General features: G+C 44.4%; 1 long non-coding RNA gene and 1 other non-coding gene across 5 annotated transcripts in view; one reads left to right on the top strand and one right to left on the bottom strand.

Moving 5' to 3' along the window:
* The window catches only part of LOC114805907, a 138,834-nt gene that overhangs the window by 7,713 nt on the left and 104,599 nt on the right, over positions 1–26,522 (top strand). For 3 of the 4 annotated variants that reach the window (XR_005661188.1, XR_003754016.2, XR_005661187.1), the window contains exons 3-4: positions 12,462–12,639; positions 25,605–25,703. This is a non-coding gene — a long non-coding RNA (uncharacterized LOC114805907). The remainder of the gene's footprint in view (positions 1–12,461; positions 12,640–25,604; positions 25,704–26,522) is intronic. The other variant, XR_005661186.1, reaches the window with a different exon arrangement.
* On the bottom strand, positions 7,552–7,689 carry LOC114805993. Its single transcript, XR_003754124.1, has one exon. It is a non-coding gene; the product is annotated as a small nucleolar RNA SNORA7 (small nucleolar RNA).

Raw genomic sequence — 26,522 nt, 5'->3', positions numbered from 1 at the left:
TTAGAGAGATTTATTCAATAATATTTATTGAGCACTTACTATGTGCAGAGCACTGTACTAAGCGCTTGGAATGAACAAATCGGTAACAGCTAGAGACAGTCCCTGCCCTATGACGGGCTTACAGTCTAATCGGGGGAGACGGACAGACAAGAACAATAGCAATAAATAGTCTCAAGGGGATGAACATCTCATTAAGACAATAGCAAATAAAATCAAGAGAGAATAGATTCACTGGGATGACCATTGCTCCGCTATGCACATAGAATTGTAAATTTTAGCCACAGTATTCGTTTCCCCAACAATTCCCAAGCGGGGCTCATTTAAGGAAATTGAGGATCACCTATCTGGGATCAGAGGGGCCGGTAAGGGAGTTCTAAACTACTGGACTGCAATCTGATCATCTTGTATTCGCACATAGTAAGCCTTTTTCAACTCCTCCCTAGATGATACCCCGAAGAAATGGCACAGCGTGGCTTCCCTGAAATCCCCAGTTCCTGCTTGGGCCATCGCTGCTCACATTCGGGCAGTGTGGCCGAGTGGAAAGATCCCGGGCCTGTCTGTTGGGTGACCTTAGGGAAGTCACTTCACTTCTCTGTGCCTTAGTTCCTTCATCTGCACAATGGGGATCGGTCCCTTCTAAGGCTGTGAGCCCCTGTGTGGGACCTAATTAACTCATATCTATCCCAGTGCTTAGTACGGTGATCGGCACATAGTAAGCGTATAGGAAATCCCACAGTTATTGCACAGAAAGGGACCAAGCCAGTGAAGCCAAGAGCCACACTACGTATCAGTTGATACCAGTGCGCGTTAAATGCTACCAGCTTGCAAAGCACTGCCCTAACCCCTGAGGATGTTTATAGAGAGATGAATCCCGACCAGGTCTCCTGCCCACACGCGGTTGACAGTCTAAAAGATTGTGGGAGAAGAACCCAAAGGGCCAAAAATAAGCCGAGGCAGCAGTTGAATTTTCCTCCCTTGGGGGTGTAATTCCTGAGGTCGTTGTAAGCTGCAAATACATTCAGCTTTCCAGGATGGCCTTGTGAGTCCCAACAGGTGACTTCTTCCCGCTAGGCAGACGGCAGAAATCCTCGCTAATGGGTAGCACTTAGACCTTGATTCTAGGGCAAGGGGCAGGGTTTGATGCCTCGCTGCAGAGAGCTCCAATCAGCGCCAGAGGCCCCCGGGGAAAGGCACTTCTAATAGTCCTGGAAGCATTTCCCTCGCTATTTCATTATATTTATGTTCGTGAGTTAATTTGTATAAGCGCCTACTGTATAAACGGAAATACTCGAGTCTCTCCAGCCTAAATAGCTCATTAGGGTTTCATCCTACAACGTTTTCAACCGGCAGCTCATTATTTCTGATGATTTCAAACTGTTCTGTACAGCTTACCGGAGCAGGGCCGTGGCAGTGACATATTAGTGTTGAAATGTCGGTCTGTTCTCGGTAATTCATAACTTTACCCCCTCCTCCTTAGCCTCTGCCTGCTGGGGCAGAGCTTTTCTGTTGGTTCTCGTCCCCAGAGTCACTTTCTCGGGTGCGGCTCTTGGGAGGCGTGTTCCAGAGCCGAGATCTATATTTTGGAGGAAGAAAAGAGGAACGGTATTAATCCAGGAGTTTCTCAGGGGCTTTTACTGCCTTTGGATGATAAAGGAAGTTCAAATATTACCTGTGTCGAGGTCCGAGATGGAACTACCACTCCTTCCTGTTTTTAAGAGGAGACTCATCTTTGCATTGGTCAAGCCGAAATATTCAATGTAGACCTCAACCTGTGCTCCTTGTGCTCGTTTTGCAAGGTGTTCTGGGTGGGCGTAAGAGGAACGAAGGACCAGCCAGAATGAGGATGCCAGAAAGAACGGGGAAGCAGCGAGGCCTAGTGGAAAGAGCTTGAGCCTGGGAGTTAGAGGTCCTGGGTTCTAATCCTGACTCCACCACACACCTGCTGTGTGACCTCGGAAGTCGTTTACATTCTCTGCCTCATTTCCCTCATCTGCAAAATAGAGATTCAATACCTGTTCTCCCTCCTCCGTAGACTATGAACCCCAAGTGGGACCTGGTGATGGTGTACCTACCACCTACCCAGCGCTTTTTACAGTAGCGTGGCTCAGTGGAAAGAGCTGGGCTTAGGAGTCAGAGGTCGTGGATTCGAATCCCAGCTCTGTCACCTGTCAGCTCTGTGACTGTGGGCAAGTCACTTAACTTCTTGTGCCTCAGTTGCCTCATCTGTTAAATGGGGATTAAGACTGTGAGCCTCATCTGGGACAACCTGATGACCCTATATCTACCCCAGCGCTTAGAACAGTGCTCCGCACATAGTAAGCGCTTAACGAATACCAACATTATTATTATTACAGTGCTTGGCACATTGCACAGGCTTAACAAATAGTACAATTATTTTTATTATTATTATGTCTAAGATCAGTAAATGTTATTTCATTTTCCAGTGGACGTTGGTCACTCAGGTTTAAATAATTTTGACGGCCCTTCAGAGAAGCCCGTAGAGGTGTTCTGCAAGTTGGGAAGGCTCAGCCAGAGTCTCGAAAGATCACTGACTCTGAGTGGGCAGAGATTGGCTACCATGGCAAGTGCCTCCCAGGTCACAGGCACTACTATCCACACTGTGCTGCAGTCACTTGAGTCATCAGTGAAGCCCGCGTCTACAAAATCTGTGTACATTTTGCAGCGTACCACACGTGTCCGCCAGTGGATCAGGTCTTTACCTTCTGTGCCCCAGTGGGATCACGACTGGCAGGGGTGAAAAAGTGATAGCTGTTCCTCACAAACGACTAGCGTGGTAATAGGTTGGCGACATCCTGAAGCCTCAGGATTCAGTCCTAGCTGTTGTTCTGAATGGCAGACTCCATCAGGTGGAATGGGACAGAATAGATATCATCTGGGACGGTTTCGGGTCTGGATGGTCCCCCACTGAGTTTGAGAATATGCTGGCAGCGCCTCCGTTTGCCAGCACTGCCAAAAATCCATCTGTCGGGCTGCTGTACCTTTAAAGGGAAAGGTACTCAAGGATACGGCAGGTTCCACAGCTCAGAGCGGAACACGGGAGGTAAGCTGGACAGAACTTGAGCGGGGTTCACTTGTACATTGTGAAAACTCACCAAGGGTGTGATTAATTGTACAGAAATCTCTGACTGTTCCTGTGCTTTTCAGTGAAGGCTCGTACACACAATGATAACTGTTGTATTTATTTATCTTTTAACTCCAGTGCTTAGCTTATAGTAAACGTTAAACAGGTCCCACGTGGGGCTCACAGCAGAAGGAAGAGCTGGTACTGAATTCCCATTCTGTAGAAGCAGCGAGGACTATTGGAAGAAGCGTGGGTCTGGGATTCCGAAGACCTGGGTTCTCATCCCACCTCTGCCGACTGCTTGCCGTGTGACCTTGGGCGAGTCACTTAATTTTTCTGTGTCTCAGGTTCCTCAGCTGTAAGATGGGGATTAAATCCCACTCCCTCCGACTTAGACCGTGAGCCCCATGTGGGACAGGGACTGTGTCCGACTTGATACACCTGTATCTATCCCAGCTGTCAGAACAGTGCTTGACACATAGTAAGAACTTAAATACCAATTTAAAAAAAGAGGGAACCGAGGCACAGAGAAGCTAAGTGACTTGCCCAAGGTCACACAGCAGGGATGTAGCAGAGTCAGGATTAGAACCCAGGCCCTCTGACTCCCAAGCCTGTGCTCCTTCCATCAGGCCATGCTGCTTCCCACCCGATACCATAGAATGACTGAGTAGAGTGTGGGGATTGGGGAGTATGGAAAGATCCCTGATTAGGTAGGGAACAATTAGAATCACTTAGCTATTTAAAATAGACTGGGAATACTTGTCAGGGCTGGAAACAAACTTTACTACACCTGGATTTATCCTGAAAAGCAGGTAGACAAAAGACTACAGAAGGCAATAAACCAGCAAGGGAAAAAACTATCTCATTGTTTGATACCTTTAATCTATCAATGTCTGCAAAGAATAACCCTACAGTGGTAATCCAGAAATTTCAGGACTACTAAAGATTTACGAGATGATGGGCAGTTTGAAATTCGCCTAACATATTAGGTAGAAGATAAGGCTTTGGCAATCTCTCTGACGATATTGAGGACAAAACTGCAAATTAGGAACCTCAGCAGATTCACTGGTTAATGATCAAATATTTATTGGAATATGAAAAGTGAACATATGGAAAAATTACTGGAACTGGATGAATAGATTTAAAATTAAAATTTAACAAGTTGCTGAATGAATTTATTAGGTGAGTAGTCGCTAGGATAAAAATTGTATCTGGTTAGATGCCTGAGTGAAAACTGTTGACAGTAGAGTGAAAATAGAAAATGTATTAAATTTCCAAAATGGGGTAAGAGTCCTCAGCCAAAAGGTGCCTCATATTTGGAAAAACTGGTTAGTGCTGTAATAGATATAATAAATGCAGTGTTCCTTTTAAAGGCAGCTTATGGGATCAGCTTACTATATACAAAAAGAAGGTAGAGATTTGTAAGTAAGATAAATGTAAAAAGTGAATGGAAATAGGCCAGATTGGAGCATAAGGTTAGCACTAAATGGGACTAATTTTTTTCCCCACATCAGTGCCTCAAATAGGTTAAAAATAAAATCAGTTCAAAAGTAATATCTAGATCTCATACTGGAAATAATCTGCCAACCAGTGTTCTTGTAATATTCTAGTCCAATTTAAAAAGGAAAAGAAAATTATGCAATTCATTGTTGTTAAGGGAACTAGTATGCAATTTGGGGATTACATGTTTAGCACTTGAGTTAATTAAAAGAGGATATAACTTGCTAGGGAAAGGCAGTGTAAATGTTGAAGATGGATATCAAGTGGTATTTGAAGTCACATGGAAGTTACACACCAGATATAAAATTGAGCTTAAAAAAGATTACACTCTGTAATAAATGCTCAAAGGAATGTACAAGTAACTTCATGGGAAAAATTTAAAAAGGAATGAAACAAATTAAATTAGAAATGGAAAGAATATTAAAGTAGACTGTCCAATAGGATAGGAACGTTCATTAGCGATACTAGAGAACAGAGTTAGCTCGCATGGATTGTGTTAAATTCCTAAAAATGACATAAATGCATTGAAAGAAAACATTTTCTCACTGGTAGAAGAGATGGATTCTTTTGGGAAAAGACAGGAGTCAGATACTTTTCTTAAGCTGTCTGGGGTTCTGGCAGATGTTACCGGAAGAACCCAGCATAAGAGTGCCAAAAGTGCTTGGGAGACAGGTTCCTGACCCTCAAAGAACTTATCCAGCCCGTTTATATGGTTAGGAGACACAGTCCCACTGATAATGCCATTTCTAGCTGCTTGAGAGATTCCATCAGGGTCACTTAGGGGCCGTATTCAAAACCAAGGTGCAAGAGAGAATCACCAAAAAATGAACTCCTGGAATTGTCAGTCCATTAACGCTGAAGTAGAACCCCCCTGCCCTCAACGCCTCTACCACTTGTCAGCTGTGTGACTGTTGGCAAGTCACTTTACTTCTCTGTGCCTCAGTTCCCTCATCTGTAAAATGGGGATTAACTGTGAGCCTCACGTGGGACAACCTGATTATCCTGTCTCTCCCCCAGTGCTTAGAACAGTGCTCTGCACATAGTAAGTACTTAACAAATACCAACATTATTATTATGGGACCGTGGCTAAGGGAAGCAGTGTGGCTCAGTGGAAAGAGCCTTGGCTTGGGTGTCAGAGGTCATGGGTTTGAATCCCAGCTGTGCCACTTGTCAGCTGTGGGACTGTGGGCAAGTCACTTAACTTGTCTGTGCCTCAGTGACCTCATCTGTAAAATGGGGATTAAGACTGTGAGCTTCATGTGGGACAACCTGATTACCCTCTATCTACCCCAGCGCTTAGAACAGTGCTCTGCACATAGTAAGGGCTTAACAAATACCAACATTATTAACTCCTACCCATAGATTCTCTCCCAGTACAGTGCTTTGCATGCAGTGAGGGAGTCATAAATACTACTGTTATTAATATGTGGGATACTCAGACATTTGCTTTTGGACAAAAGAAAGCAAGGCTGGGCAGAGAAAACAAGGATGCAGTAAAATGGCAGCTACAGACAGGCATCTCTCCTGAAATAATAATTATGGTATTTAAATGCTTGCTAAGTGCCAGGCACTGTACTAAGCACTGGGGAGATTACAGGCAAATCGGATTGAATGGTCCCTGTCCCACATGAGACTTAGTCTTAATCCCCATTTAACAGATGAGGTAACTGAGGCACAGAGAAGTGAATTTAGTAGAATGAATAGGGCTGGTTTACTGATTTTGTGAAGGAGAAATCTCTCTACTCTCCCATTCCTGTAGGCAAAATGCTATCAAACAATGATATTGTGATACTCTCCCAAGCACTTAGAGTGCTCTGCACACAGTAAGCGTTCAATAAATGCAGTTGACTAACCTGATATTTATTGAACACCTACTTTGTGCAGAGCACTGTACTAAGCACTTGAGAGTGTTCAGGGTAACTTGAAATGAGTTAATAGACATGTTCCCAAAAAGAAGTCAACCCTTGAGATTGCTTTTCACCACGGAACCCAGATCTCCTGGTCTGCTGTAAATGTTCCTGGTGCCCTTCAGATGAATAAAAGTATATGTTCATTAAGGCTTTGATTAATCAGTCTATTAATTTTAAGTCTGCCTAAAATGGGCACTCTACAGGGTGCTGGGGAAATTGTAATAAAAAAGGAGTCTGATTCTTCAAGAAGCATCCAATTAAAGGGGAATAGGGAGGAGAGGGAGAAAATATTGGTGGAAAAACTGTTTAGAAAATGGGAACAGAAAAATCTTAAGTAATAATGACATAAAAATATGATACGCTAGTAGAAAGGTCACAGGACTCAGAGGATCTGGGTCTAGTACTGGTTCTGCCATCTGCAGTGTGACCTTGGGAAAGTCACTTAACTGTTAATGTGTCTCAGTTTCTTCATCTGTAAAATGGGGATTAAATACCATTTTTTCTCTGTCTTCTCCCTAGAGTGCGAACCCCGTGTTGGACTGAGATCCCGTTTGAGGATATATAGCTATCTATCCAGATCTATATCTATAGCTACAGATATAGATCTGGATAGATAGATGTTATTCCAGTAAATTGCATAATACTTGGCATATAGTAAGCGCTCAAATACAGTTGAACAATAACACTATTATTATCTCATTGTGGGCAGGAAATATCTACCAACTCTGTACTCTCCCAAGTGCTTAATACAGTGCTCTGCACCCAGTAAGCCCTCAGGACTTCTTGTCTTGTCTTATGCTGCCGAGTCATCTCCAACCCATAGCGACACCATGGACACATCTCTCCCAGAACAGCTCACCTCCTTGTGCAGTCGCTCTGCACTTAAAACAGTGCTTGGCACATAGTAGGCGCTTAACAAATACCTTTATTATTATTATTATTATTATAGAATTTTCTTGGTAAGAATACAGAAGTGTTTTACCGTTGACTCCTTCCGTGCAGTAAACTTGACCCTCGACTCTCTCCCGTGCTCCTGCTGCCCAGGCCAGGTGAGGTTTGACTTGTGGCAGATTGTCTTCCACTCGCTAGTCACTGCCCAAGCTAGGAACGGAACGGCTAGGCCTCTGCTTGCCTCCCCCTCCCGTAGCTGAGACTGGTAGAATATTGGAAACTCTCCAGGTGCGACCCTGAGGGGGGACTCAGTAGGTACCGTTGATTATTTAAGCAGAGGGAAAAGAAATAGTGTGAGAAGATTAAAGGAGTCTGAAGTAAAGGAAAACGTGTCGCAGTTTATTGCGGTTCCTCCTCAACTGTGCTCTGCAGAGCGTCTGCGTGGGGGCCTTTTTAGCAAACATTTTAATGTCATAATTCAGTCGATACATGCCAAAGCAAAGTGCCAGAAGAACACGTGCAGCATCTAACTTTTTAAAAAGTGGGAAGAACTCCGACCGTCTTTATTAAATTATAGTTTTACGAGCAGGTTTGTGGCAAAAAAAAAATCTCTGCCCTTTCCAGTCATCTATTCCAGTTTCATTTTTAGAAAATAAAAGCTGTCGGAAAATACCGTACGTGGTATTGTATTAGATTCTTTGTATTATATGCGGAATCTTAATGCATTACTATTAGGTGATTTATATTTCCTAGGGAAACTATCAAGGCTTGTCTAATATTCAGTGATGAAATGGATTTAATATAGAAAGCCTAACTCCTTTCCTTAAGTGCCTTCCAGAATTATTTTTTATAGAAATCTTCTTCGACATCCATCCCGAGGCCTTATGATGTAGAATAAGAGCCGGAAACATCAATCTCTGAGATGAAGCCACTTGACGGAATGGAGAGAATCTTGGAGTTTTAGAGCCCCGGCTAAAATACCTGTCCAGATTGGAAGAGGGGCTGGTGAGCTTTGCTGAGTCCTCCGGGGGTCCAGTCCGTCGTACCTACCGCACACATCGTGCAGCTCAGTCTTGGAGGAAGAGAATGGAGGAGTTTTCCTTCCTTAGCCGGGTATTTGTCAGAAGCGGTCGGAGTGCAAGTGGCCAGGCCGTAAGGAATGGGCTTCAGTGATGTCTAAACCGACTGAAATAATAATTAGTTTTGTGGGGGGTTTTTATGGCCCACCTGAGAAGTATAGCAGAAAGGAGAGCCCCCCAAGGCCTTAATGGGAGAGGCAGACAAGTCTGTGTGGCGTGATCAAAAAAAACAAAGTGTGTGTATATATATTTATACATTCATTCATTCAATAGTATTTTATTGAGCGCTTACTATGTGCAGAGCACTGGACTATGCAGACTGTTCTAATCCTGGCTCCGCCGCATGTCAGCTGTGTGACTTTGGGCAAGTCACTTAACTTCTCTGTGTATGGGATTAAGACTGTGAACCCCACCAAGGACAACCCGATAACCTTGTATCTCCTCCAGTGCTTAGAACAGTGCTTGGCACATAGTAAGTGCTTAACAAATACCATCGACATTATTATAATTACATTCAATTATTTGTTTTGATTGCCCTGTTTTAGATACCCTCTTGCTGGTCTCCCTCACTAAAGTGAAGCTTCTCGTGGACAGGGAATTAATGACCGCTTGTTTTGTACTTGCGAGGTGCTTATTACAGTACAGTGTGCCCAGCTGATGCTCAATAAATACTCCTGTCAATCTGCACGGAGTAGGTGTTCAGTAATAATTCTATGACTGATTGGGAATGACTGTTCACCCCATTGTACAGTTTAAAAGCACCTGCTGTGAGCGCTCTCCTCCCCTCCAAAACATTGGTCCGTGTAACGTCGGTTTTGCTTACAAGCCCTTGATAATCCTTTCCCTACACCGCTGCCTTATTGGCCAGTGCTTATCCACACCAGAATTCTGCTCAAGGTTTAAACCGAGAGAGATTTCGTTTGGGCCAAAGCCAGTTGGGGGGAAATTCACACTTCTGCCCGGGATGGGAACGAGGCCCAGAAGGCTGGCAAGGATTCCGTGTCAGCTTGTTCAGCTGTCCGGGATCAGATGGACCATACAGTTCTTGAAAGAAGTGATCAGCGTGAGATCCAGTGCCTCTCTATTTCCAAGGAAGTCCGGGGTGGTAGGCAGCGAAGAGGTGCCAACCGGTTCCAAAGGCTCCGAGAACATATGGATTTTGCTTTACGCAAGTTATCCTCTGAGTCGACTGGACATTGGCGGTAGTTTGATCGGGGTCGAGATGATTTTTCCTCTTCCACTCTGACTTGGAAATGGTGAGAGGCCAGCTGGCACAGAGCTGAGGCGTCACAAAATAGAGAAAAGGAACAGGAGGGGAGAGGGAGTCAGACTTTGGGCCCGGGCGATGCTGAGTCCCAGCAGGAGAGTCGACAGAGGCGGATGCCAAAACGGCAGTTTGGCGGTTTTCTTTCGGTGTTCTTCGTCAAGCGTGGAAAGCGCACGGTCCCGGGAGTCAGAGGACCTGGCTTCTATTCCCAGTTTTGCCTCGTGCCTGCTGCGTGACCTTGGGCGAGTCACTTGGCTTCTCTGTGCCTCAGGTACCTCATCTGCGTAGTGAGGATTCAATACCCGTTTCCACTCCTCCCTAGATTGTGAGCCCTGTGTGGGACAGGGACTGTCTGACCTGATTATCTTGTCTCTTCCGTTGGGCTTAGAACAGCCCTTGGCAATAGTAAGCACTTAACAAATAGGACAGTTACTGGTGGCTGGAGGGCATCTCTCTAAACGTTGCTGTCCCTGTCAAGTGAAAGCGTACGTGGCCTTCTTGGCTCGCCTTCTGAGTCTCATTGATTCACATAGCATAGGGCCAAAAACAAATTCTGGGTATTGATGATGATATTTATTGATCCATATATTTTCTTCTGGGACGAACCTCAATTTTTTGACTTCTAGATGGCGACCCTGCACAGAGAAATTGATCCCGATGCTAGCGGTTGCACAGCACCACGCAAATTATTTCGTCCCTGCCAGACATAATATTAATGACTGTATTTGTTAAATGCGTACTAAGTGCCAAGCACGGTTCTAAACACTGGTAGAAGGTGATCAGGGTGTCCTATGTGGGGCTCACAGGCTTCATCTCCATTTTGCAGATGAGGTAACTGAGGTCCAGAGAAGTGAGGTGACTTGCCCAAAGTCACACAGCTGACAAATGGCAGAGGCGGGATTGGAACCCGCGACCTCCAGTGTGGGCTCAGCGGGCAACAGATGAATAGACAGGCAGACGTGCAGTACAAGTGTAGTCTTTGCTCACTTTAGCCAACCACAGACGGAGCTAAGTCTGGTACTTGGATTTCTCGATTCCCAGAACAGTGCTCTATCCCCTGGATTAACAGAAAAGACTTAAATGCTGAATTTATGAATTAGGCAAGATGGTCTGCCTATCCATTTCACTTTGACTGAGTTGTCTTCAGCGGGAGGGTCACGCCTTTGGAGGTGTGATTCATTAACCTCTCTTGGCCTTTATGCCAAGAGCCATTCCTTTCAGATGTTTGTCTTTCTAATCCACACTTGTCCCCTCCTCTGGGAAAGATAAGATACCTACACCTTTTCCTTCTTAAACAGTGAGCCCCATGTGGAATGAAACCGTGTCCGATTCTTGTACCAACCCCAGGGGTTAGCACAGTGGTTGGCACCTAGTAAGAACTTGACAGACACTATCGTAAATAAATGATCAGTATTTTGGGGCTCCAAAATACTGTGATGATGAGCATTATATAAGCCCAAAAGAGAGTTTGCGGACGGAAGACCCCTTTGGGCAGTCAGACGATTTGACGGGCACTGTATCTGACCTAATTGTCTTGTATCCCCTGCGGTGCTTAGGACAGGACACTGTACTAGAGAAGCAGCGTGGCCCAGTGGATAGAGCATGGGCCTGGGAGTCGGAAGGACCTGGGTTCTAATCCTGACTCCATCACTTGTCTGCTGGCGGCCTCGGGCAGATCGCTCAACTTCTCTTGGGCCTCGGCTACCTCGGTTGTAAAATAGGGATTATGATTGTGAGCCCATTTTGGACAGGGACTGTGTCCAACCTGATTTACTTATCTACCCCAGTGCTTAGAACAGTGCCTGACATATAGTAAGCGCTTAATTAATGCTACAATTTTAGGCTGGAATTCCATGTAGAAACCAGTTCTGGGTGAGCTAATTATGTTGTACATATCCCAGCGCTTAACTTGTAGTACGTGTAGTACGTGCTTAATACTCTGATAATTGTGTGTCTGTGTGTGTCTAATAATAATAATGTTGGTATATGTTATGCGCTTCCTATGTGCAGAGCACTGTTCTAAGTGCTGGGGAGATACAGGGTCATCAGGTTGTCCCACATGAGGCTCACAGTTAATCCCCATTTTACAGATGAGGTCACTGAGGCACAGAGACGTTAAGTGACTTGCCCACAGTCGCACAGCTGACAAGTGGCAGAGCTGGGATTTGAACCCATGACCTCTCCTAAGACCGGGCTCTTTCCACTGAGCCACGCTACACACACACACACACACACACACAGAGTGTGTTCATGTGTGTTCTGGACAGACCTGCTGAAGTCAGCCGGTCCATCAGGCCGGGGCAGCACGTGAAAGGAAGAAAATTTTGATCCTGTTGATCTTTTTTTAAAAAAAAAAAAATTAAAAAAATCACCTTCTAGAAGGAAAGAGTTCTTTTCCCCAAAAAGCTGAGTTGGTTTTTTTGCCATAAATATTAATGTAACATCACATTTTGAAAAATAATTTTTATCAAACACTCTTCTTTAAAGGGTAATTCTTTCATAATCATTTCATTTTCTAAAAATCTGTTTTTTGATAGTTGACAGATTAGGACAAGTTGATTACTTTTTAATTTCTAGTTACTCAGTGAATGTTCATTAATTAGCTAATGTTTCTGAAGTTCTTTGGAGATGAAAATAATTATGTGATTTTTCTAATATAGTGAGAAGTGTTATTGGTGTCGTGTTTTCAAGCCTGGCTTCATATTCTTCTGTCTGTCATTTGAACACTTCAGAAATTCGGGGCCAAGCGCTGTGACTCACCGTTCCCCTCTGAGACCCTCTGGGAAGAATTTACGAACACATCCTGTCCTTGTCCCAGCAGGCAGGGGACAAAAGAAGTGAACTGAAGCGCTCCCTTCAGCGTATGAGGAAAAAGCTCCAGATGCTACTGGACACCGCAATCCAAATCAAGTAAGTGCTCGCTACGTGATTACCGAATTTCAAAGAATCCTATTTATGTTTTGTTTCATGCTGTTCCTTGAGTTAAGGACTGAGCTCTGCGACTGCCAAAACAGACTAATGAGGGAAATATCAACAGGTTTGGAAACTGGGTTTGGCTGACCCTCAAGTGCTCAGATCCCGCTCCAAAGGCGATCCAAATGGGCTCAAAAATCCCTGGTACACCATCTCCCGCCTACTCAGTTGTGCTTCTAGCTCTGAGCAGAAATGTCACAAGGATGGAGTTCCCGCTCCCCTCCCCACCACTTGGGATAATGTCCAATTATGTGGTGGGGGGAGAGAGAGCAGGGTGGAGATAAAGCCAGGCACAAGTGGCAGAAATGGAGACAGAGAAGAAAGCGTCAGAAAGGCAGTGAGCCTCAGGGCACAGCATCAGGTCGGGGGAGAAACCGAGGTGGCAATCAGTCAGTGGCATTTATCGGGCGCTTACTGCATGCAGAGCACCATGTTGGGAGAGTGCAGTAGAACAGCGTTGGGAGATGGGTTCCCTGCCCAAAAGGAGCTTTAAATCATCTGTGCTGAGTTGGAAAGTGTTTATTTCAACAGAGACCTGCTTGAGCCTAATGCAGTGCTGGCGAAGCAAGAGGGGGTTGGTGTAAAACACCCCCAGCAGAGCAGCGTCTAATAGGTTTTGGGGATTCCAGTGATCTCCGGCCTCAGGCCGTTACATTACTCTCTGTGCCATGGTCGTACAGGATGTTATGTGTGCACACGGTGAGCTGTCGTGATGCCATATAGGATGGTGTTTGCACAGCCCCAGAGGGGGGATCATTCTCCCTCCCACCGCCCATTCGGTTTTAGAAAAGAAAGAGAACTAAGAGAACTCCGTGCATTCGGCAAAACCCCAAGAAAAGTTATCTCCACTGATGCGGAGCAGTGGGGAGCGACATACCCGCGTGGTGGTGGTTGGGTCGGACCCAGTGTGGTTCAGAAATCTTTCTGCTGAATAAATCATTTCTCAGCTGGTGACAATCAGTTGTATTTATTGAACACTGACTGTGTACGGAGCACTGTATTAAGCGCTTGGGAGAGTGCCGTAAAAGAGTTGGTAGACGTGTTCCGTGCCGATGGTGAGCTTACAGTTTAGTGGGTTTACAGACATGAATATAAATGAATCAATTCCAAGAGGAATTGCAGCAACAACCTTTTCAGCCACATCTGTGCCCAAGACCATAGGCCTTTCTTGTGGGGGGAATCAACTTGGAAATCAAGAACAGCCACGTGTGTAATAGTAATTCTGCTACTTTTTAAGCGCTTTCTATGTTCCAGGCCCTGGACTAAGCCCTGGGGTGGATACAAGCAAATCGGGGTGGACACAGACCCTGTCCCATGTGGGGCTCACAGTCTCAATCCCCATTTTACAGATGAGATAACTGAGGCCCAGAGAAGTGACTTCCCCCAAGTTCACACAGCAGACAGGCGGTCTTTGGAAGGCCAAATGACTCGACTTAGATTAGCGTATTTTGGACACACAATCAGGAGGACTAATTCTCTGGAGAAAACACTAATGCCGGAAAAGTCCAGGGAAAACGTGGAAGAGGCAGATGAGAAGCTAGATGGATAGAGACCATAACAGGGATAACAGAGGAACCATTGGAAAGGTTGTGGATTATGGCAGCGGACAGGATGTTCTGGAGAAAGTGTATCCATGGATTTTTTTATGCATCAGAAATGGTTTGATTGCGCTTAATAATAATAATAATAACAATAATAATAAATTTAAGTGCTTACTATGTGTCTGGTACTGTACTAAGAGTGGGTGTCACTGTCCCTGTCCCACATTGGGCTCACAGTCTGACCACCCCCGCCCGCCTTATGTAACTATTGTAATGATTGACAGTGTAGCCTGCTCATCTCCTCCAAACCTTTTCCTTCCAAGAGTTAATAATAATAATAATAATGTTGGTATTTGTTAAGCGCTTACTATGTGCCGAGCACTGTTCTAAGTGCTGGGGTAGACATAGGGGAATCAGGTTGTCCCACGTGGGGCTCACAGTCTTAATCCCCATTTTACAGATGAGGGAACTGAGGCACAGAGAAGTTAAGTGACTTGCCCACAGTCATACAGCCGACAAGTGGCAGAGCTGGGATTCGAACTCATGAGCCCTGACTCCAAAGCCCATGCTCTTTCCACTGAGCCACGCTGCTTCTCACTACCCATCCTCCACTACCCATCCTCCAAGAGTTCTCCACTACCCATCCTTTCTCATAAATTTCCACTGGCTGTTTGGATGGATGGCAATCAGTCAGTGGGGCTTGAGAGCTTTTTTTTAATCAGGCACAATGGAAGAGGCCCACAGAGTTAGGAGGCAAAATTCCTGCCCTCAACGATTTTACAGGTTAGCTCACACTTATTTCCCCCGAGCCTCAAGGACCGGTTACATTGACCCCAGCCACATCCGTTTCAATTCCGTTCGCTCATTAAGAACGTTCCCCTGACCCAGTAAGTAGATGCTTTTTCCAAATCGAGCCCTCCCTTCATATGACACACAATTCTAATTGGGTAACTGGATCACGGTCACCTCCCAAGTCTTCTCCTTATGAAAGTAACACATATGAAATTCCCAAATTACAACTTTGCTTTTGTTTGGAGTTTCAGACGTCCTCTCAGCACCGAGATTTGGATGATTCATGGTGAGAGAAAGCAACTCTAGCCTAGAGGAAGGGCAAGTGAAAGAGAAATATGCTTAAGTGATAGTTGATGATTCCCCGAATCTCTCTTTGGAAGGTGTCAATGATTTTTTCATTATTTCCAAAGAGTGAATGGCATTTTTTTTTAATTGTACTTCTTATGCAAGGGCATTACGTTTTCCCCTTCTGTGCCTGAGTCATTTAAATTAAATTTGAGATACCACAAAAGTATAACAAGATAATTGGTCTCATGTATTTCATTATTGTGACTGCCAGGACTATATCCTGAAGTTTTCAGCAGCATACTAATACATACCTTAAGGAAATATAATTTATTTATGTCTTTTTGCATAGAAATGTCTGAGAAAGTCCTCCTAGTAATTCAGTTCGTATACCCCTAATTAGAACGTTGATATTTTGCTTAAGTAATAAAATCCCTAAAGGTGGAAGAAATCTACATACTGCTCTTTCCGGGAGGGTCACTGTGTCATTAGATGCAAAGCAATAGTAGAAGGAATGGGAAAAATGGGATGAGAGGAGGTACTAGGAATTAATTTGTGGTATTCCCCTGGAAAATAAGAATGATTATGAAGTTCCCGGATGAAGAAAAAAAATGGTGTATTAATCTGGGGTTTAAGCCGGAAAGTGGTGCCTCCATTATCCTGCATCCAGTGGATGCCCATCCAATTCTGCAGCAAACAGAAACTCCTTACCATTATATACGGCTATAAAGCAGTCGATCACCTCTCCTCCTCCTACCTCACTTCACAACTCTCCTGTCTCGAAGCCCGCACGCTTTGCTTCTCTAATGACAACTTACTCACTGCACCTCGATCTCATCACCGTTCTCTCACCTCCATCTCGCCTCCGGCCTGGAATGCCCTCCCTCTTCATATCCGACAGATGATCACTCTCCCCAACTTCAAAGCCTCATTAAATGTACATCTCCTCCAACAGGCCTTCCCCAACTAAGCCTTCATTTCCTCTTCTCCCACTCCTTTCTGAATCACTCTTACTTGCATTTGCTCCCTTTATTCACCCTTTCCTCAGCCCACGGCACTTCTGTATATATCCATAATTTATATTAATGCCTGTCCCCCTCCCCCCCCCCCCCCCCGCTAGACTGTAAGCTTGTTGTGGGCAGTGAACGTGTCTACAAATTCTTTTATGTGCTCTCCCAAGCCCTTAGTACAGTGCTCTGCGCACGGTAAACAGTCCATAAATATGATTGATCATGAACTCACAGAATTAGACCCCGATGGAGATGAGAGCAAGCTGCATGGCTTAGTGGAAGGAGCATAGGTTTGGGAGTTAGAGGTTGTGGGTTCTAATCTCCACTCCTCCACTTGTCAGCTGTGTGACTTTGGGCAAGTCACTTAACTCCTCTGCCTCAGTTACCTCACCTGTAAAATGGGGAGTAAGACTGTAAGCCCCACGTGGGACAACCCGATTACTTTGTATCACCCCAGTGCTTAGGAGAGTGCTTGGCACATAGATATCACTTAAATGCCATCTTTACTATTCCAGTTCAACAGAGTTGATAGACATGTTCCCCACCCGTAATGAATTTACAGTCTAGAGAAATAATATGCCATGTATCTGGGTTGGGAACAGCTGGTTTTCAGTGAGAGCTTGGTTAAAGATTCCTCCACAAACATATGGTGATTGATGTGAAGATAGGAAGAATTTAATCAGTAGGTAACACACACAAAAAAAACAAAATTTGAAGTCAACCTTGAGCACTACTAATCTGCAGTTGAGGCAGAAATGAGGCAGTAATAAGTGCGACGGGTGATCCTTTAAAGTTATTTCAGCAGGTAAGGTAGTGCTTGACATAATATGCACTTCACAAATGCTATTATTATTAGCATCTCAAAACCAGGCTACCTGGAGACAACCAAGAGCAGATAAAAATAGCCTATTGGGAGTGTACTATGAAGCTGATTAGAAAACAGAGGATGATGCCCAAACGGTCCTCTTTGTCAACAGCATTTATTGAGCTGGTTCTGTTGTACCGTACTCTCCCAAGCGTTTAGTGCTTGGCACAGAGTAAGCACCCAAAAAACACACTTGAGCTCTAACTGTGCTGAGCTCTGTCCCAGCTGCTCACAAACAGATAAGTAAAAGAGCTAAAGAGCTTACAGCTTAGTAGGGGAGTCAGCCCATATTAAACTCATGGTTTTACAGAATTCCACAAAAAAAGAAAATTCAGGAAACCTGAAAAAATCTCAAACAGTTTTGCTGCCAGAGGGAGGTAACATGAGAAATTTGAAGAGCTCCAGGCCACTCTGCTTGCTGTCACAGATATACAAATGCTTCATATGAGTCATTCTAAATTGAACATTGGACAAATATAAAACAAGGGAACAGGCGGGCCTCCAGAAAGGATATTGAGTGATAGATCATATTCACATCATCAACCAGCTAACAGAGAAGAGCAGGTAATTTAGGCTTTCACCTTTCTGTGTATGGGTCTAAAGAAAGCACTTTGTTCACTTAAACATAATGCAGTTCTGTTTGCCTATTAGAACAAAGAATATCACTTGCCGTCAGACCTGTCAAATATAGTACCAGGCAGAGAGAGGTGCTGGGGAGGAAGTCGGAAGACCTGAATTGTAGTTTGAATCTTGTCACTGGCATGTTGGGTGTGACTTGGAACAAGTCATGTATCCTTCACTGTGCCTCGCTTTCCTTATATGTATGTAATATGTAAAATAATGTTTCACTCATCATACTTCACTTTGGGATGTTGGGCAGACAAAATGATGGGGGAAAAAAATCTTGGGGGAAAAAATTCAAGGTGTTAGAGGTCGTGGGTTCTGATCCCGGCTCCGCCACTTGTCGGCTGTGTGACAACGGGCAAGTCACTTCACTTCTCAGTGCCTCAGTTACCTCATCTGAAAAATGGGGATCAAAAATGTGAGCCCCACATGGGACAACCTGATTACCCTGTATCTACCCCAGCGCTTAGAACAGTGCTCTGCACATAGTAAGCGCTTAATACCAACAATCAATTATCTGGTAACACTGTCATTGTAAATGTTAGGAAAGGACTGAGCTAAGGCATCGTATCCTGGAGAATTTGTTGAGCGAGAGTAAACACCAGTAATGGGAGAGATTCTGCAAAATAGTGTTGGCTACCAAGGACTGTTCGTCTGGAGCCGTGGGGTACAAAACTGCAATTTAACCGACTTATCTCTACTTTGATATTTTATGGATGAATTTGTTTGTTTTCACTAGGGTTTATATGATGTTTGTTATACGTAACTGCCCTCCCCCATTCAGCTTGTGGCAGTTTTTAGGCCAGGAACTGTGTTTTAATCTTAATCGACTTTCTTATAATCACTCCAGTGCCGAGTTCATGCAAAATTGCCAAAAAATTGCATTATATGTACAGTTACATTTAAGAGTGATGTGGAACAGAAGAAAAACTCTGGAATGCAGTATTTCAGTAAAGTGAAAGCTTGGGGAAGCTTCTTGAGGGCGAGGTTGTATCTTTGACCTCTGCTGTGCTTACCCCAGCTCTTTCCTCAGTACTTTGCACCAGGAGCCACTCAGTAAATATTATTGAGTGATGCACCCAAAGGAGTCAAGTGTGACATGTTATGTGGAATCCGTGACTCATAGTTGTGATGGGAGGACAGATAAGGAGACATAGTACATAATTGATGGACTGAAAGGGTTATAAATTGGCTTTCATTAAGAGATTAAGAAATCAGGCTCTGAAACAAATGGTAAAACCTCCTTGTTAAGGAAATTGTTAGAGAAGAGTAGAAAGAGTCGTGGGAAAAGTTGTTCTGGTAGAACTCCAGTCCACATTAATCGAGAAATCTTAGCCTGTAACGGATCGATCAAGCAGGCCAGATCGCATAAATTCATAATATCCGGGCCTGCTTCATTTCTTAGCAGTTATGACAATCTCTCGTTCCCTTTCTTGCATTTAAAAAGCATTCAGATTTCAATTACCATTATTCATAGAATAAAACATTACAGTACCCTTTGTTTAAGAAAAAAAAAAGACTTAAAAAAAGGAAAATGAATCACTTCACTGTCTGTACGGGCCTTGATTTGCCTGTTGGGGTTATATAGGTGCTGAATTACTCATTTCAGATGATGAGGACTAGGTGTAATGGGTTGGGATGTCCACCTGACCATATGCTTTATCTGTCATTTTCTTGTAACCAGCGCATTTACTGTCTGGTAAATGTTAGAAGACAAAAAAAACCCAAAAACCCTCAGTAAGCAGCTGAAATAAAAAGTGCTCCGATTTTCAGGGTAGAAGATTGGCTCATCTCTGGCCATCAGCATCAACTCCAGGAAAGAGGGTTGCATCTATGGTGAAGTTGGCTTATGGGCTCGGATCACACTCCGACCGTTACCGGCTGGTCGTATATCAAGCAATGAAAACAGAGAGGGTTTCCTTATCACATCAGTTTTATTTACTTATTAGTTTATTTTTGGTATTTAGGTGCTTACTATGTACCAGGCACTGTTCTAAGAGCTGGGAGAAATTCAAGGAAAAGAGGTGGAGCACAGTATATGCCCCACGTGGAGCTCACAGCCTTAATCCCCATTGTACAGATGAGGTAACTGAGGCCCAGAGAGGTGAAGTGACTTGCCCAAGGTCACACAACAGAAAAGTGGCAGAACTAGGATTAGAACCCAGGTCCTTCTGACTCCCAGGCCTGTGCCCTATCCTTCTACCTAACCTTGTTATTGACCTACCACAATCCAGTCTGCTTCTCTAGTGCCATCCTATACTCTGTGCCTCGAACTCACCTATCTCACCACCGACCCCTTGCCCACATCCTTCCTCAGGCCGGGAATACCCTCTCCCTTCAAAAGTCTCCAAAAATCACACCTCCACTAGGCCTTCCCTGACTAAGCCTTATATTTCCCCTAACCGCTTTCCCTTCTGCATAGACTGTGCACTTCGCTCTGTACCCCATATGCACTTTTATACTCACGCCAGCCCTACAGTACTTAAGTAAATATTCTTTTACTCTACTGTCTCCCCTCTCCCAAGTCTTGTTTCGTGTCCATCTCCTCCCGTGTACTGTAAGATCTTACTGGGCGGGGATCTCATCTACCAAGCGTATTGTACTTTCGCAAGCACTTAGAACAGTGTTGTGTGCCTGGTGAAACGTACGTGACATCGCATGTGTCTTTGTTAGCTATTTTTGCGGGCCCACCCCCAGTGGGATTTTGTGGGACTGGCGGCCCACAAAAATAGCTTTCAATCACTGATTCAGTCGTATTTAGCGAGTACTTACTGTGTGCAGAACATTGGTACTGAGCATTTGGGAGAGTACAATATAGCCATAAACACTAACTCTGAGACGCCCCCGATGCCACATACATTATACCCCGCAGCGCAGCACCTTACCCCTAGCAAGGAGTTGGGAAGAGGGAAACCGCTCCCTCAGCCCTCTTGCTCTTCCCTGTCACCTGCCCTGATCTCAGGAACGCAATGATCTCACCAGAAAGCGGAGCTCATTTTCGGAGTCAAAATTCATTGTCGGCTCCTGCCTTTGTTAGCATTGCCGAGAGGCAGCAAAGATATTATTCGATTGTTGATTTCCTGCTATTTCTGCAGGTGAATTGCCAGACCGATCTTAGGTTCGCTAGAGTTATATTTAACCTTATTCTTCTCGGGAAACCTTTTAAGGCATGACACATCCTCCGGGAGGTGGATTTCTTTAACTGCTGGAAACTTTCAGCGACTCAACAGAAGGGCGGAGTGAACGAGAGCCTGAGATCTTTGGAGGAGGAGGGGGGTTCCTAGACTGAGGCCGAAGGTCATGGTATATTTCGTTCCTCTCCTCCTACTCCCACAGGACTGCCTATAACCTTCAGCCTCTCGTCATTACCCACTGCTGGCTGGCCATGATGGGATGCTTCATCCAGAACAAATATTCAACCTTTTTTTCCTTCTCTGTCTCTTAAATTAGGTAGAGCCCTACCTCATACTTAGATCACAAGGACATTAGAGGAATCAACTTCATCGTGGTGTAAATAATTAAGTACCCACCTTTGCTGTTAAAAAAAAAAAAAGCTAAATAAATATGGCCAGTGACCTAAGAGTTCATAATCTGAAGTAGACAGTTAAGAAAGGGCAGCGGCTAATTAATCATAGTATTTATTAAGCACTTCCAGTCACTTGACACTAATCGGTGGGGCTGATGCAAGATAATCTAATCAGACCCAGTCTCTGTGCCACGTGGGGCTCACAATCTAAGAGGTAGGGAGGGCAGGTATCTTCTTCCCATTTTCCAGATGAGGAAGTTGGCACCCGGGTAGGTTGTGATTTGCCCAAGCTCAAATGGAAGGCCAGCAGCAGAGCCGGGATTAGAATTTAAGTCTCCTGATTCCCGGAACCTTGTTCTTTCCACTAGTTCATGCCTCTCCCTTCTTGATGGAGTCGTAGAAAAATGGAACAGAGACAACATTGGATGACAGTCGCAGAGCACAGATGAGAAAACATTGATCAAATAAACCCCATTCTCCAGTCACCTAGGTTTGCCCCCATCAGGAAGGATATTAATGGTTTCATATGACTCTGGAGTCGTTGGTGTCCTGTAGACATTGTGCATTCCCTGAGACTCACTAAATTATTCCCTGATGATTAAAAAGGAATTTGTTCCTTCCAAACTCTCCATACTACCAAAGAGTAACTTTAGGTCTTGGGAAAAATGGTTCTATCATTTGGAAGTAAGTGCTTTAAGACTGTCAAACTAAATGCCCCTCATAAAATAATAATAATAATGTTGGCATTTGTTAAGCGTTTACTATGTGCAGAGCACTGTTCTAAGCGCTGGGGTAGATGCAGGGTCATCAAGTTGTCCCACGTGAGGCTCACAATCTTCATCCCCATTTTACAGATGAGGTCACTGAAGCATAGAGAAGTTAAGTGACTTGCCCAAAGTCACAAAGCTGACGAGTGGGAGCCAGAATTTGAACCCATGACCTCTGACTCCCAAGCCCGGGCTCTTTCCACTGAGCCATGCTGCTTCTCTGAAAATATAAAAGTATGAGTGCTTTATGAATGTCATACATCTTTTTCTGTGGCTTTCTGTGGGGTTACTTTGCTCTGTCCCGGGTACAATTTGTGTATAAACATGAAGTGATTGTCGTGGTGTTGTGTTTGGGCGGGGGGAGAAGAGGGGGTAGTGTGGTTCTTAGAGAGGTGGATAATTCTATGGGAAAATGTAATCTCTTCAAAGGAACTTTACCTGGAAACAAGAGCTTGTCTTGGCTCTCCAACTGCTTAGATCGGTTGAGAAGAGGAGATAGTCTGGAGTGTATTAAAATAGCATAGATGGTGGTGGTTTTCAACTCCTGTGGACGTAGCAAGAGTTTCTAAGTGCTTGGCGTGGTGCTCTGCACTCAGTAAGTGCTCAATAAATACAACCGAATGAATGACCAATTTATAGCCCAGGTTTCTTGGGGCCAACCTGGGTTGATATGAAGGTCCTGGTAGGTGTCCAGGGCATCCCTCAGTTGGGAAGCTCCTGGCCCAGTTCAGTCATTAGTATTTGTTGAGGACATACTCTATGTTGAACATGAACTAAGTACTTGGGAGGGTATTAGTCGAGGAGACAAGACCCCTGTGGAGTGAAGCAAGACAATATAAAGATATGAGTAAATGCTTTAGCAGGTAGGGATTATTCCTACCAACTCTATTGTACTTTTCCAAGTGCCTAGTACAGTGTTGGTCACACAGTAAGCGTTCAGTAGGTAGCACTGATTGGAGGTGAATATCTGAGTGCTTAGGTGATGCAGAAGTAATGTGGCCTAATATATAGAGCACGGACCTGGGAGTCAGAAGGACCTGGGTTCTGATCCCAGCTCCTCCACTGGTCTGCTCTGTGACCGTGGGAAAGTCACTTCACCTGTCTTTGCCTGAGTTACCCCATCTGTAAATTGGGGATTTAATCCTACCCCCTCTGACTTAGGCAGTGAGCCCCGTGTGGGGCAGGTACTCTGTCCAGCCTGATTAGTGTGTATTTATCCCAGCAGTTAGAACAGTGTTTGGCACATAGTAAGTGTTTAACAAGTACCATCCTTATTATTATTAATCATTATTATTATTCCTGCAGCAGCTCCACCTCACACATTACTGTTGTTGCCTCTCTTCATCTGATAGACCCCTGGCTTGTCCTAGATCAATAAAAAAAAAAAAGAGCAGTAAGTGCTCACTGAGTAGAGACAAGTAACACTGAATTTCGGAATAACATTATTGCAGAGAAGAGCATGAATTCTAATAGGAAAAAAGGTTCTCATTATAGGATATTTTCTGAGCAAGCACAATAACCAATTTTCCCAGATCTTTAGGTGTGGGCTGAGATTTGAAATGCATGATCAGGCCTCAAGCTCTGCCACTCAGCTTTCTTAGCAACCAAAGCTGTAGAATGGAAAGCAGTGGATGCGGAGACTTAATAATGATTGCCACTTTGCTTCTGACTAGTATTATTATTTTTTAATAGAGAGCGAGGAATTCTTATAATGCCCTTGGTCCAGCTGATGTGTATAGTGGAGACGTAGCTAGTGGCACGCGTATATCTTAAAAAAAAAAAAATGGGGTTTATAGGCATCCTGATCCTCTCAGGATGTGCACAGTCTAAATGGGCAAAAAAAAGTAGTGTTAGGAATCACCTGTCGTTAGCTAGAGGCTGAGAAGTTTTGAGGTTTGAGTTATGGTCTTGACCAAAAATCTGGGTTCCGTTGTTTGTTTTGCCACAAGTGTCCAGGGTGAATGTTCTAGACCCCGGAACAAAGTCTCCATCTTCACATGTACACACCTGCGCGCAAACATGCGTAAAGAGGAACTACGTGACTTCAGTAGTGCCCTGGTTGAAGCATTATGGGGCTAGTGGAAAGATCCCGGGCCTGGGAGTCAGATGACCTGGGTTCTAATCCCACCTCTGTCACCTGCCTGCTGTGGGACTTCGGACAAGTCATGTAATGGCATTTGTTAAGCGCTTACTACATGTAACTTGTCCATGCTTCAGTTTTCTCACCTGTAAAATGACGATTAGATATCTATTCTCCCTCCGGTTTAGACCGTGAACCCATGTGGTACACCAACTGTGTCCGATGTGATTATCTCGAATCTACCCCTGGGTTTAGCACAGTGTTTGGCATATTGTAAGCACTTAAATACTATAATCATTGGGGATTCCTCTATAGAGAGTTGCTCTGGGCTTCAACCGAGGTGTCTCTGGTCAGCCCCCAAAATCAAAGAAACAACATATGCCTTTGGATTTTGAAGATGGCACTTCTGATGAAGAGATCTTACCCAGGCAGCAGTGCTCTGCTTCTACAGAGCTGTGATCCAAGCAGGTGAAATTTAGAAGACTAATGTGGAGCCAACATTTCATTCTGCCTTATGGGCACCTAAAGAGGCTTTGCTGGGGAGTCTTATTAGATACTTGAACCACATGACACTCTCTTCCTGCCCCGTGCTAGTAAAACATTCCCCAAGCCTTCCCTCTCATAACTTGGGCACACCAGGTTGATCTACCTGATGCTTTCAGTTGATCGGCAGGCCGCTACTCTGTTGTATCATTTGCGATTGAACTTTGCCAGTCAAAGGTAAATTATTGAGCACTTACTTTTCTGTGGTATTAAGCGCATACTCTGTGCCAGGCATTGCACTAAGCGCTGGGGTAGAAACAAGCTGATTAGGTTGGACACTGTCCATGTCCGACATGGGGCTCACAATCAATCTCCATTTTACAGATGAGGTAACTGAGGCCCAGAGAAGTTAAGTGACTTGCCCAGAGTCACACAGCAGACAAGTGGCAGAGCTGGGATTAAAACCCATGTCATTCTGACTCCCACCCCCGGGCTCTATCTCGTAGGCCACACCACGCTGCTTACTGTGTGCAGAGCACTGTATTACATCCTCAAGTCAGTGTCACCAAATTGTTTCTTTGCCAGCAGTCTTATGACTTTGGACATAATTGGTTTCTGAAAACCATCTTCATTCAGAACCCACTTTTTCTGAGGGACAATTTTATAAATGGGGGAGTGGTTCCTGATCAAATCGAGGTCAGATTCCCAATAATTATGAAAAAGAGCTAGGATCCTCAATTTATTTTAAGTGAGTACTATAGCTACACTATTGTATTTCTATGGAGTAAGAGAGGTTTCCCTCTAGGGTGGCTAACTTTTACTTCGGTGGTAGTGAGATGGCTTTGTCCACACTCCCACCCTCTTTATACTTTCCTCTCCACTTCCCTCCCCCATGACGGCTTGTAAATTGGTTTCCTTGTTCTTCTCAGCTCTTCCTGTGGCTGCCCATCCTGGCCAGCATCCCTGGAGCTAGTGCCAACAAGGAGGGCCAGTGTTGGAAAAGCGAACCCAGCTGAAGATTTACAAATGTAAGTGCCTCTCATTTTGATTCAAAAGTTTTGAACCCAATGATGACCTGTACCGGGGGTTGGGGAAAAGCGGGCTGTAGTCTCAGTGAAGCATTTGTGGTTGCTGCTTCACTCGATTAAGGGATTTACTTAAAACACTAAAGAAATTCGCATAAAAATACGTCCAAAGGAGACGGCCCCTCAGGACACAGCCTATGGATGTCCATAGACTTCTGTTTGTCTGTGACACAACTTCGTAAGGCTTACTCATGCTTCCTTACATTTTTAATGCAGGGAAACATCTCGATCGAATTTTTCAAGTGGTTGTGTGTGTGTAGAGAGAGAAGATATGAGTAGAAAACCATTTACATGAAATCTGCTCCTCTCTTTTTTCTAAGTCATCAGGAAGTTATATGAAGCGGCATGAGTACACTTGGTTTTTGGGAGGGGGGGAAGATGAGCTCCTTATTAAAACCTCTGATATGCATCAGAGATGCTCAAGGTGAATGAAGAACTCAGAGTATGGGAATGGAGCATAAAAGCAAAGGAATGGTAAGCAGATTTCCTTAGGAAAGTAAGAGGAGTTTATAAATGGGTGGGTACAAAATGACTTGATTTCTGTAGTGCTTTTATTTCCAAAAAACTCTCACAACATTACTTAGATCACTTTTGTCCTCACAAAATCCCTGTGAAGTAGGGGATGGCAGAGATTAATGTTCCCATTTCACAGATTAAGAGCCTGAGGCGTAGAAAGATTACCTGATTTGCCCAAGGTCATATAACAGACCAGTGGCAGAGCAGAAAGTACGTGTGTGTGAGAGAGAAATAGTATTTACTGAA

The sequence above is a fragment of the Ornithorhynchus anatinus genome, chromosome 20 (genome assembly GCF_004115215.2).
Source record: "Ornithorhynchus anatinus isolate Pmale09 chromosome 20, mOrnAna1.pri.v4, whole genome shotgun sequence".
In the NCBI taxonomy this organism is placed as follows: Eukaryota; Metazoa; Chordata; class Mammalia; order Monotremata; family Ornithorhynchidae; genus Ornithorhynchus; species Ornithorhynchus anatinus.
This window is presented reverse-complemented; position numbering and strand designations above follow the sequence as displayed.